Below are 12207 nucleotides of genomic sequence, written 5' to 3'. Positions count from 1 at the left end.
GACGCTTTTTTTGAGTCTTTAGGGCTCTTGTATGATGACCCTGATAGAGAGGCATCCGCTGAAAGTCAGTTGCGCGCTCTCAGACAGGGTAGAAATCCTGCGGAGGTTTATTGTACGGAGTTTCGCCGTTGGTCGAACGACTGTGGCTGGAATGACCCAGCCCTGCGCAGTCAGTTTCGCCTCAGCTTATCAGAGTCTATAAAAGACAGTCTCCTTCAGTACCCCGCTCCTGAGACTCTCGATAAACTCATGGAGCTTTCTATTAAGATTGATCGTCGTCTCAGAGAGCGGAGGGCTGAAAAAGGAGCACCTGTAAGGTCAAGTCCGTGTGTATATTCCATTCCTGAAGACGTAGAGGAGCCCATGCAGATGGGTCTCTCCTGGCTGTCTCCTGAAGAAAGAGCCAGAAGGCAAAATTCTGGTCTTTGTCTGTACTGTGGGAGTAAGGGACATTTCGCTCGTAATTGTCCGAACAAGTCGGGAAACGCTTTGACCAGGTGAATTGTGAGGGGGTTCAACTAGGTCTGCAGCTTATCTCCTCGAATAACTCCCTTTTAGTCCCAGTTAAAGTTTCCATTGGCAGCCTCAGTTCTTCGGTGTCGGCTTTTGTTGACAGTGGAGCTGCAGGAAACTTTATGGATTTAACTTGGGCTAAGGCCTTAGGCATTCCTCAGTTACCTTTGGGTAGGTGTGTCACCATGCATGGCTTAGATGGGAGTCCGCTGTCTAATGGGATTATTTCTCTCCGTACACCCCCTGTACTACTTACAGTAGGAGCTCTACATTCCGAGAAAATCGAGTTCTTTCTTACACATTGCCCAGCAGTTCCAGTTGTTCTGGGTCACCCTTGGCTGGCCTTTCATAATCCCACCATTGATTGGCGGTCGGGGGAGATTTCACAATGGGGTACTTTTTGTGATAAAGAATGTATCACGTTTCCAGTCAGAGTAGCAGCTATCATTCCAGAACTCATTCCGGTGGAATACCAGGAGTTTGCTGATGTTTTCTCCAAAGGCAATGCGGACATTCTGCCTCCCCATCGGCCTTATGATTGTGCTATTGAGTTAATTCCTGGTGCCGCATTGCCAAAGGGAAGATTATATGCATTATCCGGGCCAGAAACTGCGGCTATGAATGATTATGTAAAGGAGAGCCTTGAGAAAGGATTTATTAGACCATCAAAATCTCCTTTAAGTGCAGGCTTCTTCTTTGTGGAGAAAAAGGATGGCTCGCTTAGACCTTGCATTGATTTTAGAGCCCTGAATAAGATCTCAGTTAAAAACACCTATCCTTTGCCGTTGATTTCTGTACTCTTTGATCAGTTACGTTCTGCTGTGATTTTTTCTAAAATTGACCTTAGAGGAGCGTACAACCTCATCCGAATTAAATCTGGAGATGAGTGGAAAACGGCCTTCAGTACTCAGTCGGGTCACTACGAATACCTGGTGATGCCGTTCGGCCTGTCCAATGCTCCGGCAGTTTTTCAAGACCTCATTAATGATGTGCTCCGTGACTTCCTAGGGAAATTCGTGGTCGTTTACTTAGACGACATCCTGATTTTTTCTGAATCAATGGAAGAACATGTTACCCAGGTGCGTCTGGTTCTTCAAAAGTTACGTGAGAATCATTTATATGCCAAGCTGAAGAAGTGTGAGTTTCATGTCACGGAAGTATCTTTTTTAGGGTACATAATTTCCCCTCAGGGATTTTCCATGGAACCAAAGAAACTCCAGGCCATCCTTAGTTGGGCGCAACCCACCAATTTAAAAGCAATTAAGCGCTTTTTAGGGTTTGTGAATTATTATAGGAGGTTCATTCATTCTTTTTCTGACCTGGTTGCTCCCATTGTAGCTCTGACAAAGAAAGGAGCGGATCCTACCAACTGGTCGCGTGAAGCTGAGTTGTCCTTCCGGGCCATGAAACAAGCCTTTGTCTCGGCTCCAGTCCTCAGACATCCTAATCCGGAATTGCCCTTTGTGGTGGAGGTTGATGCCTCGGAGGTTGGAGTGGGGGCTATCCTTTCTCAAAAGGATCCGGAGTCTCTGAAGTTACATCCTTGTGCCTTTATGTCCAGGAAATTCTCCTCCGCTGAATCCAACTATGACGTTGGTAATCGGGAGTTACTGGCGGTAAAGTGGGCTTTCGAGGAGTGGAGGCATTGGCTGGAGGGAGCAAAACATACTATTTCGGTATTGACTGACCATAAGAACCTGCAATACATTGAATCGGCTAAGCGGCTTAATGCCCGGCAGGCACGTTGGGCATTATTTTTTACGCGTTTCAAATTTATAATCACTTTCAGGCCTGGTTCCAAGAATACTAAGGCTGATGCCCTGTCACGTAGCTTTCTTCCGGTTCACAATAACAATCCTGTTACCCCCATACTTCCATCTTCGGTCATCTGGGCGGGCCTCACACAAGATTTATTTACCCAGTTAAAACAGCTTCAACACCAAGCTCCTAGAATTACTCCTGCTGGTCGTCTTTACGTCCCTGAGTTTTTGAGAGCTACTGTTTTAACGGAATTCCATGATAACAAAGTTTCAGGGCATCCAGGAGTCTCTAAGACATTGGAGTTAGTCTCTCGCTCAGTATGGTGGCCTGGTCTTTCTAAAGACGTCAAGGAATTTGTTTATTCATGTCAGGTTTGTGCACAGCATAAGGTTCCCCGTTCCTTGCCCATCGGGCAACTTATGCCCTTAAATGTTCCTCTCAGGCCGTGGTCTCATATTTCCATGGATTTTGTGGTTGACCTTCCCCTTTCAGCCGGATTCCGAGTCATATGGGTGGTAGTGGACCGTTTTAGTAAAATGGCTCATTTTATTGCTCTTCCCCGATTGCCTTCTGCCCAAGGGTTGGCAGTTTTGTTTCTCCGCCATGTATTCAGGCTTCATGGGTTGCCTACTGATATTGTTTCTGATCGGGGTCCACAATTCATCGCACAATTCTGGAAATGTTTTTGTGCCTCATTGAAGATGAAATTGTCGTTAACATCCGGTTACCACCCACAATCCAACGGGCAAACCGAACGAGTTAACCAATCATTGAAACAATATTTGCGCTTGTATTCAGCCAAACTCCAGAATGATTGGTCCGAGTTTCTTCCGTTGGCTGAATTTGCTTACAATAATTCTTGTCATTCCTCCACTAAAGAGTCTCCATTCTTTTCAGTTTTTGGTTTTCACCCCAGAGCTAATTCTTTTTTTCATCATTCCTCAGTCTCCTCGCTAACCTTAACCTCCCATCTCAGAGCCATTTGGAAAAAGGTGCACCTTGCTCTCAGAAAAGCGACCTTTCGAGAGAAGAAATTTTCTGACAGGCTCCGACGTCCTTGCACTTTTAAGGTGGGAGATAGGGTGTGGTTGTCGACTCGCAACATCAGGCTTCGACAATCCTCGGCTAGACTGGGACCCAAATTTATTGGGCCATTTCTTATTATTAAAAGAGTCAACCCAGTTGCCTTTCGGTTACGTTTACCAAGATCTCTCAGGATTGGAAATACGTTTCATTGTTCCCTGTTGAAACAATACGTTTCTTCCAGTAGATTTCCTCGGAAGATCTCTCAGGGTAGATCTCCAGTGGATGTACAGGGACAACAGGAGTTCTTGGTAGAGAAGGTTCTCGATTCCAAATTGTCCCGGGGTCGGCTGTATTTTCTAGTTCACTGGAAAGGCTATGGTCCGGAGGAAAGGTCTTGGGTCCTGGATAAGGATCTTCATGCCCCGAGGCTCAAGAGGGCATTTTTTCGGGAATTTCCTCAGAAACCTGGCTTTAGGGGTTCCTTGAACCCTCCTCAAGGGGGGGTACTGTTAGGCGCCGGGGTCCGCTTGTCTGCGCGGCCCGGCGCCTAGCAACTAGAGACGCCGTGCGCGTACAGCCGCCGGCTCCCTAGCAACGCTAGACGCCGGGCGCGCTGAGCCGCACGGACCCTAGCAACGGGGACGCCACTGGCGGACCGCGTTCCCCGTTGCTAGGCTTTAGGGAATTAAGATATTCACCTGCTCTCTGGCCGTGCAGCAAGGCAGCTGCACGGCATTTATTCTAATCAGCCTTTAGCAGCTGATTGGAGGACTCCTTGTTAAATACACTCCCAGGGCTTCTCACAGACGCCGGTAATAGCTTCCTGCATGCTGCCTTTGTTTGCTGAGAGTCTGTTTCCAGTCCTGCTGTATCCGGTCATTCCAGTCCTCAGAAGTCCGGTATTCGGGAGTTGTCATCTCATCCCAAGAGGTCGTTTGGTTCCCTGGAGTCCTGACTGATCACCGTTTTATATCCAGTGGTGTTCGTGAGTTGCGGCTCTGCCGTGTCTTGCGGCTCAGCCGCTTTACCTTGTATATTTTGTGTTTGGAGCATTTGCGGAGGGTTCCGCTTCCACAAGTCCTCTCTGGTACTCGGCGGTGCCGGGTAGGAGAATTGGACAAGTGGATATTTTGGTTGTCCTTTTCCCTGGCGGTTTCTCCGCACATATTATAGTTTTGAGTTTGCTTAGCCCCTGGCCTGGTTGTTTAGTTAGAGGGCCTCTTGTTATCACCCTGTCTCGGGTTTCCCTTTGTCTCTCATTAAGACCGGGGGGCATCGAAGTTGGGCAGACATAATCCGCCCTTCAAACGCGGCTGCCAAGGGCTCAAGAAACCATAGTCTCGCAGGGGATTTCTGACAACACGGGCGAGACAACAGAGTTAGGGCGCCAGGGGCTATTTTCCTGTCCTGCTCCCTTCCCCAGCATTCCGTTCCAGTGCTCCGGTCCTTGCTATAAGATCTCCTCTGACCAGAGTGCTGGAATCATAACACCTAGCCAACAACCTAGGATGACCTGATCGTAGCGCCAGCACTGGACATACAACAATCTTGTAAACTCTTACGGTGCTTGGTCACCAAGTCACTCCTATATTATTATAAAAGGACTATGGGCCTAATTCAGCATGGATCGTAGATGTGCGAAAAAACGCACATCTACGATCCATTACACTGACATGCAGGGGGCGCACAGCACAGTGCAAGTCCGCCCAACATGCCGGATCCAGCCCCCCGCAAACATGCAAAAACATTGCATGGCGACAATGCTTTTGCATGTTTAGGGTAGCCCTCTGCCTATGCAGCCTAGCTGTGAAGGCGGGCGGCTACCCGACATGTTTCGGGTTGCAGAGGCTGCATGTGACGTCGTGCAGCCACCGCGGACTGCCGCTTAAAGATGGACACATCGGCATTGTCCGGACGCACACCAAAAATGCTCCCACAACGCCCCCTCCCCGCCCCACGAATGCGTCTGCCTGTCAATCACATTTTTACTGCTTTTCACATCTCACAGTGTTCGCATGCGCAGTGCAGCTGCTGTGCGTGCGCAAACTTCATAGGGCTTTAGCATGCTGAATTAGGCCCAATGTTCCAACAAAATCATAAAATATATAAAACAATCTAGAAACCCCACTAATACTAGAGGCCTTGAATCAGTCACTACACAGTAGTAGTTGTGGGTGTTGTGAGTGCTTAGCCATAGCCAGTATTTGTGCAGCTACTATCCATGTTTATGCATGCCATTTTTAGTCATATGGAGAGGAATCTGAGCACCTCCAATCATTTAAAACAAAAACAATTGCCTCCTATATATATACGAAACTGGGGACATTCTGTGACATATCAATGTCAGCCTAAGGTCACTGATACCCACTATGGTTCACACCATAACTCCACATACTTAGCCACACCCCCTAGTAAATGTGGCCCAGATTTTCAGGACTACAGTATATTTGTCATATGAGCCAATGTAAAAATAATCATGCAAATACTATTATAAAAATTTGATTTACTTTTTAAACTGCCTTTATGGGTCTGCAATGGGAGAAGGAGAGCCAAGAGGAGGATGAGCATGGGGACCAAACAATGTTCGCCATGCAAACTGAACTCACAGCAGGAGATCTAAAAAGGGGTGAGAGGAAAAAGAGGGGGTAGACTGAGAGAAAAGAAGAACGAGAAAGAAAAAAAATCAGGGTAAAACAAAAAAAAAAGAGATGATGAGAGGAAAGAGTGGAGGGAGAAAAATTGGAAGAGAGAGAGTACAGAGGGATAGAAATGAGGGGGAGAGAAAAGAACGGTGTCACGATCCGGGTTTCAGGACACCATTATTTACCTTTCAGGTGTCTCCTGAGGCTGGCTTAGCGTTCCAGGGCCGACTCTCAGTCATGCTGCTAATATCCTCACTTCATGTCTCCACTCTGCCAGTCTGCAGATGCTGTAAAAGGGGAGAGAGAGAAGGCTCTTGTGTGGGCACACTCTTTAGAAAGGAAGGAAAATTCCTATATCATATGAAAATAAATATTTAAAACATAATTTTTAATGTTAACATTTAAAACGAGATTACCCATATAGATGATCCATGTGAAATAAAGATATAATAATTAAAGATTTTAAAATGTTCTGGTCTGTTTTATCACAGTGTGTGATTGGAAAGGTTGTAGACATTTGATCGTCTTACCCCCATTTCCCCTGACCAGTACAGAATATCTGTATTGATGGGACCGGGGAGTGGTCATAAAGGATTATTTGATAAGTATGTCCCAATAGGGCTACTTAAATTCAAGAATTAATGGTCACCAGCATTCAAAAGGACCCGACTTTCTGACGTATGCCACAATAATTGGTCGTAAGCCTCAGATATGAAAGAATATCATAGAAGTAAGAATTAGTGGTGATACTGCTGTTGGCGTCACAACTCACATAGAAAGGGAAATAATCCCTGCTCTACAACACCAGGTATTCGCAGGAAGTCTCCTCTCCCGGTACTAACCCGGCCCAACGCTGTTTGGCTTCCAAGATAGGACGAGATCGGGCATTGGCAGCGTGGTATGATAGTAGAGAATTTATATGATAGTACACCAATGAGAGTGCACCTATATACGAAATAAGAGAAAGAGTGGAGAGAGTTAGGGAAGCCAAAGAAAGGGATGAATAAGTAAAGTAAAAAATGTGTGGATCTGCTTTCTACGTTAGGCACGGCTCATCAGATCCCACGTCTGTGGTATTGTGCTCCGTGGATCGCAGATGAGAGTCCACGGAAAAATAGTAGAGTATGAACAGGAGATACAAAATCTATGATTTAGGTTAAATTGTCTAACAAAAGACAGCACAAAAACTGGTGAGAGATTGCGTTAGAAATCAGATAGATCATACAATAATTATCTGTGTCACCAGAGAAGACAGCCCTTAACAATAAGCGCTGGTATTTGCACATAGGTGGAAAGAGAAAATTAGTTTCCAAGATTTAAATACATAGCATGTTACTCAGGCTGGGCAAACAATGCAATCGTGGTATTTAAGCATCAATTTGAAGAATCTCATTAAGGATTATAATACACCCTGTGCTGAGTGGAGAAATTCATTTACGTTGGAAAATCAAGTGTTATAAATCACACAGACTGCCAGAAAAGCAATATTATTATCAGTAACCAAAATAGCATTGAGGATCACAATGGATGGAGATCATATAGCAGTATATTGGCCTCTGCTGGTGATAAATCAGCACGAAAAGTGTAAGGTATCTATCAGGTACTGCAATAGCAAATCAAATGGAAAAAATATAAGTATATACAGCTTCTGTTTGGGAATAAAGCCTATGGCAAAAATCTGTATGTACACTTCACAAGTCTGCTAGGATATGTGGTGAAATACAGGGTATAATAGTACACAGATATAATACAGCTGTTTGTGTGTATTATACACAGGACAGCTGTGGGCTTACGATCACCAGGATTGAAAAGGTCAGGATGGGCAGGTCAGAGCATCGTCAGGTACAAATGCAGGAACCAAGAGTTCACTCCATATGCGGTCCCCCCCCCCCGTGGAAGACGCGTTTCGCCCTGGCGGGCTTGTTCATTTCCGGGTTTGGAGGGGTAGGTGGGGAACGGGGTTTTAAGGCAGCTAACCCGAAAGTGAACAAGCCTGCCAGGGCGAAACGTGTCTTCCACGGGGGGGGGGGGGGGGCATACCGCATATGGAGTGAACTCTTGGTTCCTGCATTTGTATCTGACGATGCTCTGACCTGCCCATCCTGACCTTTTCAATCCTGGTGATCGTAAGCCCACAGCTGTCCTGTGTATAATACACACAAACAGCAGTATTATATCTGTGTACTATTATACCCTGTATTTCACCACATATCCTAGCAGACTTTTGAAGTGTACATACAGATTTTTGCCATAGGCTTTATTCCCAAACAGAAGCTGTATATACTTATATTTTTTCCATTTGATTTGCTATTGCAGTACCTGATAGATACCTTACACTTTTCGTGCTGATTTATCACCAGCAGAGGCCAATATACTGCTATATGATCTCCATCCATTGTGATCCTCAGTGCTATTTTGGTTACTGATAATAATATTGCTTTTCTGGCTTAGTCTGTGTGATTTATAACACTTGATTTTCCAACGTAAATGAATTTCTCCACTCAGCACAGGGTGTATTATAATCCTTAATGAGATTCTTCAAATTGATGCTTAAATACCACGATTGCATTGTTTGCCCAGCCTGAGTAACATGCTATGTATTTAAATCTTGGAAACTAATTTTCTCTTTCCACCTATGTGCAAATACCAGCGCTTATTGTTAAGGGCTGTCTTCTCTGGTGACACAGATAATTATTGTATGATCTATCTGATTTCTTTTTTTTTAAACATTAAATTTTTATTGAAGAGTTTTCACACAGAAATGGGGAACAGAAAAAAGAGATAAGGGAAACATAGGGGTATTCCAGAATGGTTACAATAATCAACGTACACACAGCACACTGTTGGATGAATAAACAATTGGTTACATTGGGCGTTCCGAAACCGGAAGAAGAGAAAGCACAGAAAGGAGACAAAACAAAAATAAATAAATAAATAAAAATATCTGGTATCACAACATCCTTGAGGAGGTCAGTCTAGGTGGGGCAAAGCACAGACAAATCGATTGGAGAACTATAGACGGTTAGCCTACCTTCACTCCCCCTATAGTCGGACCAGCTTAACCATTTCAAGTGGATAGAGTTAGCTGAGGAAGAATATTTAGCCTCAGCTGTTTCGAAAATGAAATGTTTATGAATCTTATTTTTTATAATCGCTAAGGAAGGAATATTCTCAGATTTCCACAATTGTGCTATAGCAGCTTTAGTGGCTATCAAGATATGCCCCAATACGTAGCGATCACCTGCAGAGAGGTGGTCTACGTACAAATGAAATAACGCCAGAGCCGGATCCAGGGGGATGATGAACCCTAGAACCATGCTAGCCATACTGAAAACTTCTCTCCACAGTGGTTGGATACGAGGGCAGGCCCAAAAAATATGAAAGATGTCCCCCGTAGAGCCGCATTTCCTCCAACATAATTTAGATTGTGAAGGCCAGATTCTATGTTGTCTCTCGGGGGTGAAATAGGCCCTCTGTATAAGCTTATAGAACATTTCGGAGTGGTTAACACATTTGGAGACTTTAAAACAAGATCTAAATATACTGTCCCAATCTGCATCAATAAAGGGTCTATTCAAATCACTTTCCCACAAAATCTGAGCTTTTAATTTAGTCTGTGTGCTGTTTGACAATTGAAAATGATACCACCACGTAATCCCATATTTATGCGAGGACGTCTCCAATCGGCTTTTAACATAAGCCGGAGGAGAGGGTTTGTGGAGGTGTGGGGGAGTGAATGAGTGTAACCAGCTTCTCACCTGCAAGTATTTGAAAAAGTCTTGAGACCGAATCCCAAATCTTTCTTGTAGTTGAGAAAAAGACATCAAGACGTCTCCCAAATAAAAATCGCCCACTGTGGAGAGTCCCTTCTGAATCCAATCCTCTAGGGAAATATTAGGAATCAATGACATAAGAGCGATTAACGACAGACAGGGGGACGGTAATTTAATCTCTTCCGAAGAGGATACTAGCTTATGCCATGAATCTAGGGTCGTTTTAATAGACTTGCAGGATCCGGACCTACTTCGAGCAGCAGACGGTGACAACCAAAACAAATCAGACAGAGTAATAGGGTTCACATAAGAAGCTTCCAGAATAACCCATGGTTTCAGGATCGAGGTGTCAAACCAGTCTCTAGACTGACTTAACAGACATGCAGCATGGTACTTTTCTATATCTGGGAAAGCTACCCCACCAGATTGTTTGGGCATAATAAGAATTTTTTTAGCAATTTTTGGTCTAGAGCCTCCCCACACATATCTAATCAGGACCTGATTAAATTTATTATAGTAGAATTTGGGAAGGGGTCTTGGTATGGCGCGAAACAGGTACATTAATTTCGGCAATAAGACCATCTTGGCAGCAGCAATCCTACCCAGCCAAGACACCTCCTGTAGCATCCACTCCCCAGTCAGCTCCGTAAACGCTTTTAATAACGGGGCATAATTACACTCAATTAAATTAACTTCTCTGGTTAAGTTAATCCCTAGATATATCAAGGAACAGGACTTCCAGGCATATTTGTACGAATCCTTCAACCGAGAGACCACAGTCGGAGATATATTGAGTGGGAGGGCTTCAGTTTTATTAGTGTTTAATTTGTAAAAGGAAACATCCGAATAGTCTTGGAGGACATTATGGAGAACTGGCAAGGAAGACTCAGGATCAGAAAGACACAGTAAAATATCGTCTGCAAACAGGCTAATTTTGTGAGAGATGCCCCCTATAACAGGGCCACTAATCGAATCCCGGGATCTAATGCAAGCAGCCAAGGGTTCTATCACCAGTGCGAATATAATTGGAGATAACGGGCAGCCCTGACGAGTGCCATTGGAGATATTAAAGGGTGAAGAAAGACATCCATTAACAAAGACCCGCGCACAGGGCGTGGAATAAAGAGCCAGGATAGAGTCTAAGATCCTTCCAGAGTAGCCAAATTTGTCCAGAGTTAATCTCATAAATTCCCAGTTCAACCTATCGAACGCCTTTTCGGCATCCAGAGACAAAACTAGAAGGGGTTCTTTTCTACAGGCAGAGTGCTCAATAACATTAATCACCCTACGTGTGTTATCAGGGGCCTGTCTGTTTAATATGAAGCCCACCTGATCAGGGTTGATAAGAGAAGGGAGAAGGGGACTGATACGGTTGGCAACTAGTTTGGCATAAATTTTTAGGTCCGTATTTAATAGAGCAATTGGTCTAAAATTTTGGACTGAGGTAGGATTTTTTCCCGGTTTGGGGATGGTGATGATTTGAGCTTCCAGCATCTCTTTGGGAAAGTGGCCAACTTCTGAGGCTTCATTAAACACTGACAAGAGCACCGGGGCTAAACTCACCTTAAAGGATTTATAGAAACCAGAAGGATAACCATCAGGTCCCGGGGCCTTATCCGCTGGAAGAGAATCAATAGCCTTTTTCGACTTCGGCTAATGTCCAAGGCTCACTAAGGGCGCTACAAGTCTCCGGTGGCAATGAGGGGAGAGGAAAATCGCTCAGAAAATTTTGAATATCAATGCCTGTAGGTTGAAAAGTGGAAGAATCCCCCTTCAAGTTGTATAGTTTAGAGTAATAAGATGCAGAGACATTTGCAATCTCATCAGGGTCGTAGACTCTCTTACCTCTATCCGAGTGGACAATATGAATTTTTTCTTTAGCTTTCTTACCCCTCAGCTTCCTCGCCAGTAGTCTACCAGCCCGGTTACCATAAACATAGAATTTTTGGTTCAGTCTATGTAGGTTGCGTTGGACTTCCGCTAAATAGAAAACATTTACCGACTCTCTGGCTTCCTTCAATGAATTAAGAAGGGCTTTATCGTGTGGATGTGCCTTGTGAGAACTCTCCAGGGTAGCGACTGCAAGCTCAGCTTGTTCAAATTTTTTACGATATGCCCTTTTAAGTTTAGCCGCTGTTTGAATCGCTGTCCCTCAAGTTACTGCTTTGAGGGCGCACCAGAATGTGAAAATAGATGTCTCCCGAGGAGAGTTCTCAGCAACATAATACTCCATGGTGGTTTGGATAGCCAGTGTGGTCTCCGGCTGAAGAAGACTTAGTTTACCTAAATGCCAGGGGGCCGGGGTAACCTTTCTACTATTAACATCCCATTCGATGAATAATGGGGAGTGATCCGACCAAGACATGGGGAGAAGAGAAATTTTACGGATGGACTGCAGAGTCCACTTATCTGCTAAAGCTAGGTCTATTCTTGAATAAGAGGCATGTACTGGGGAATAAAATGTGTAATCTCTGTCCATTGGGTGCTTAATG

At 44.6% G+C, this 12207-nt stretch overlaps 1 protein-coding gene and 1 pseudogene across 17 annotated transcripts in view; one reads left to right on the top strand and one right to left on the bottom strand.

Annotated features, from left to right (window-relative positions):
• Positions 1 to 12207, top strand: part of PROKR1 (prokineticin receptor 1) — an 88679-nt gene that overhangs the window by 57927 nt on the left and 18545 nt on the right. The gene's annotated exons all lie outside the window — the stretch shown is intronic.
• On the bottom strand, positions 6736 to 6854 carry LOC134913868 (5S ribosomal RNA; annotated as a pseudogene).

This window comes from Pseudophryne corroboree, chromosome 4 (assembly GCF_028390025.1).
Source record: "Pseudophryne corroboree isolate aPseCor3 chromosome 4, aPseCor3.hap2, whole genome shotgun sequence".
NCBI classification, from domain to species: domain Eukaryota; kingdom Metazoa; phylum Chordata; class Amphibia; order Anura; family Myobatrachidae; genus Pseudophryne; species Pseudophryne corroboree.
The sequence above is the reverse complement of the archived record's forward strand: the minus strand, read 5'-3'. Positions and strand labels throughout refer to the sequence as shown.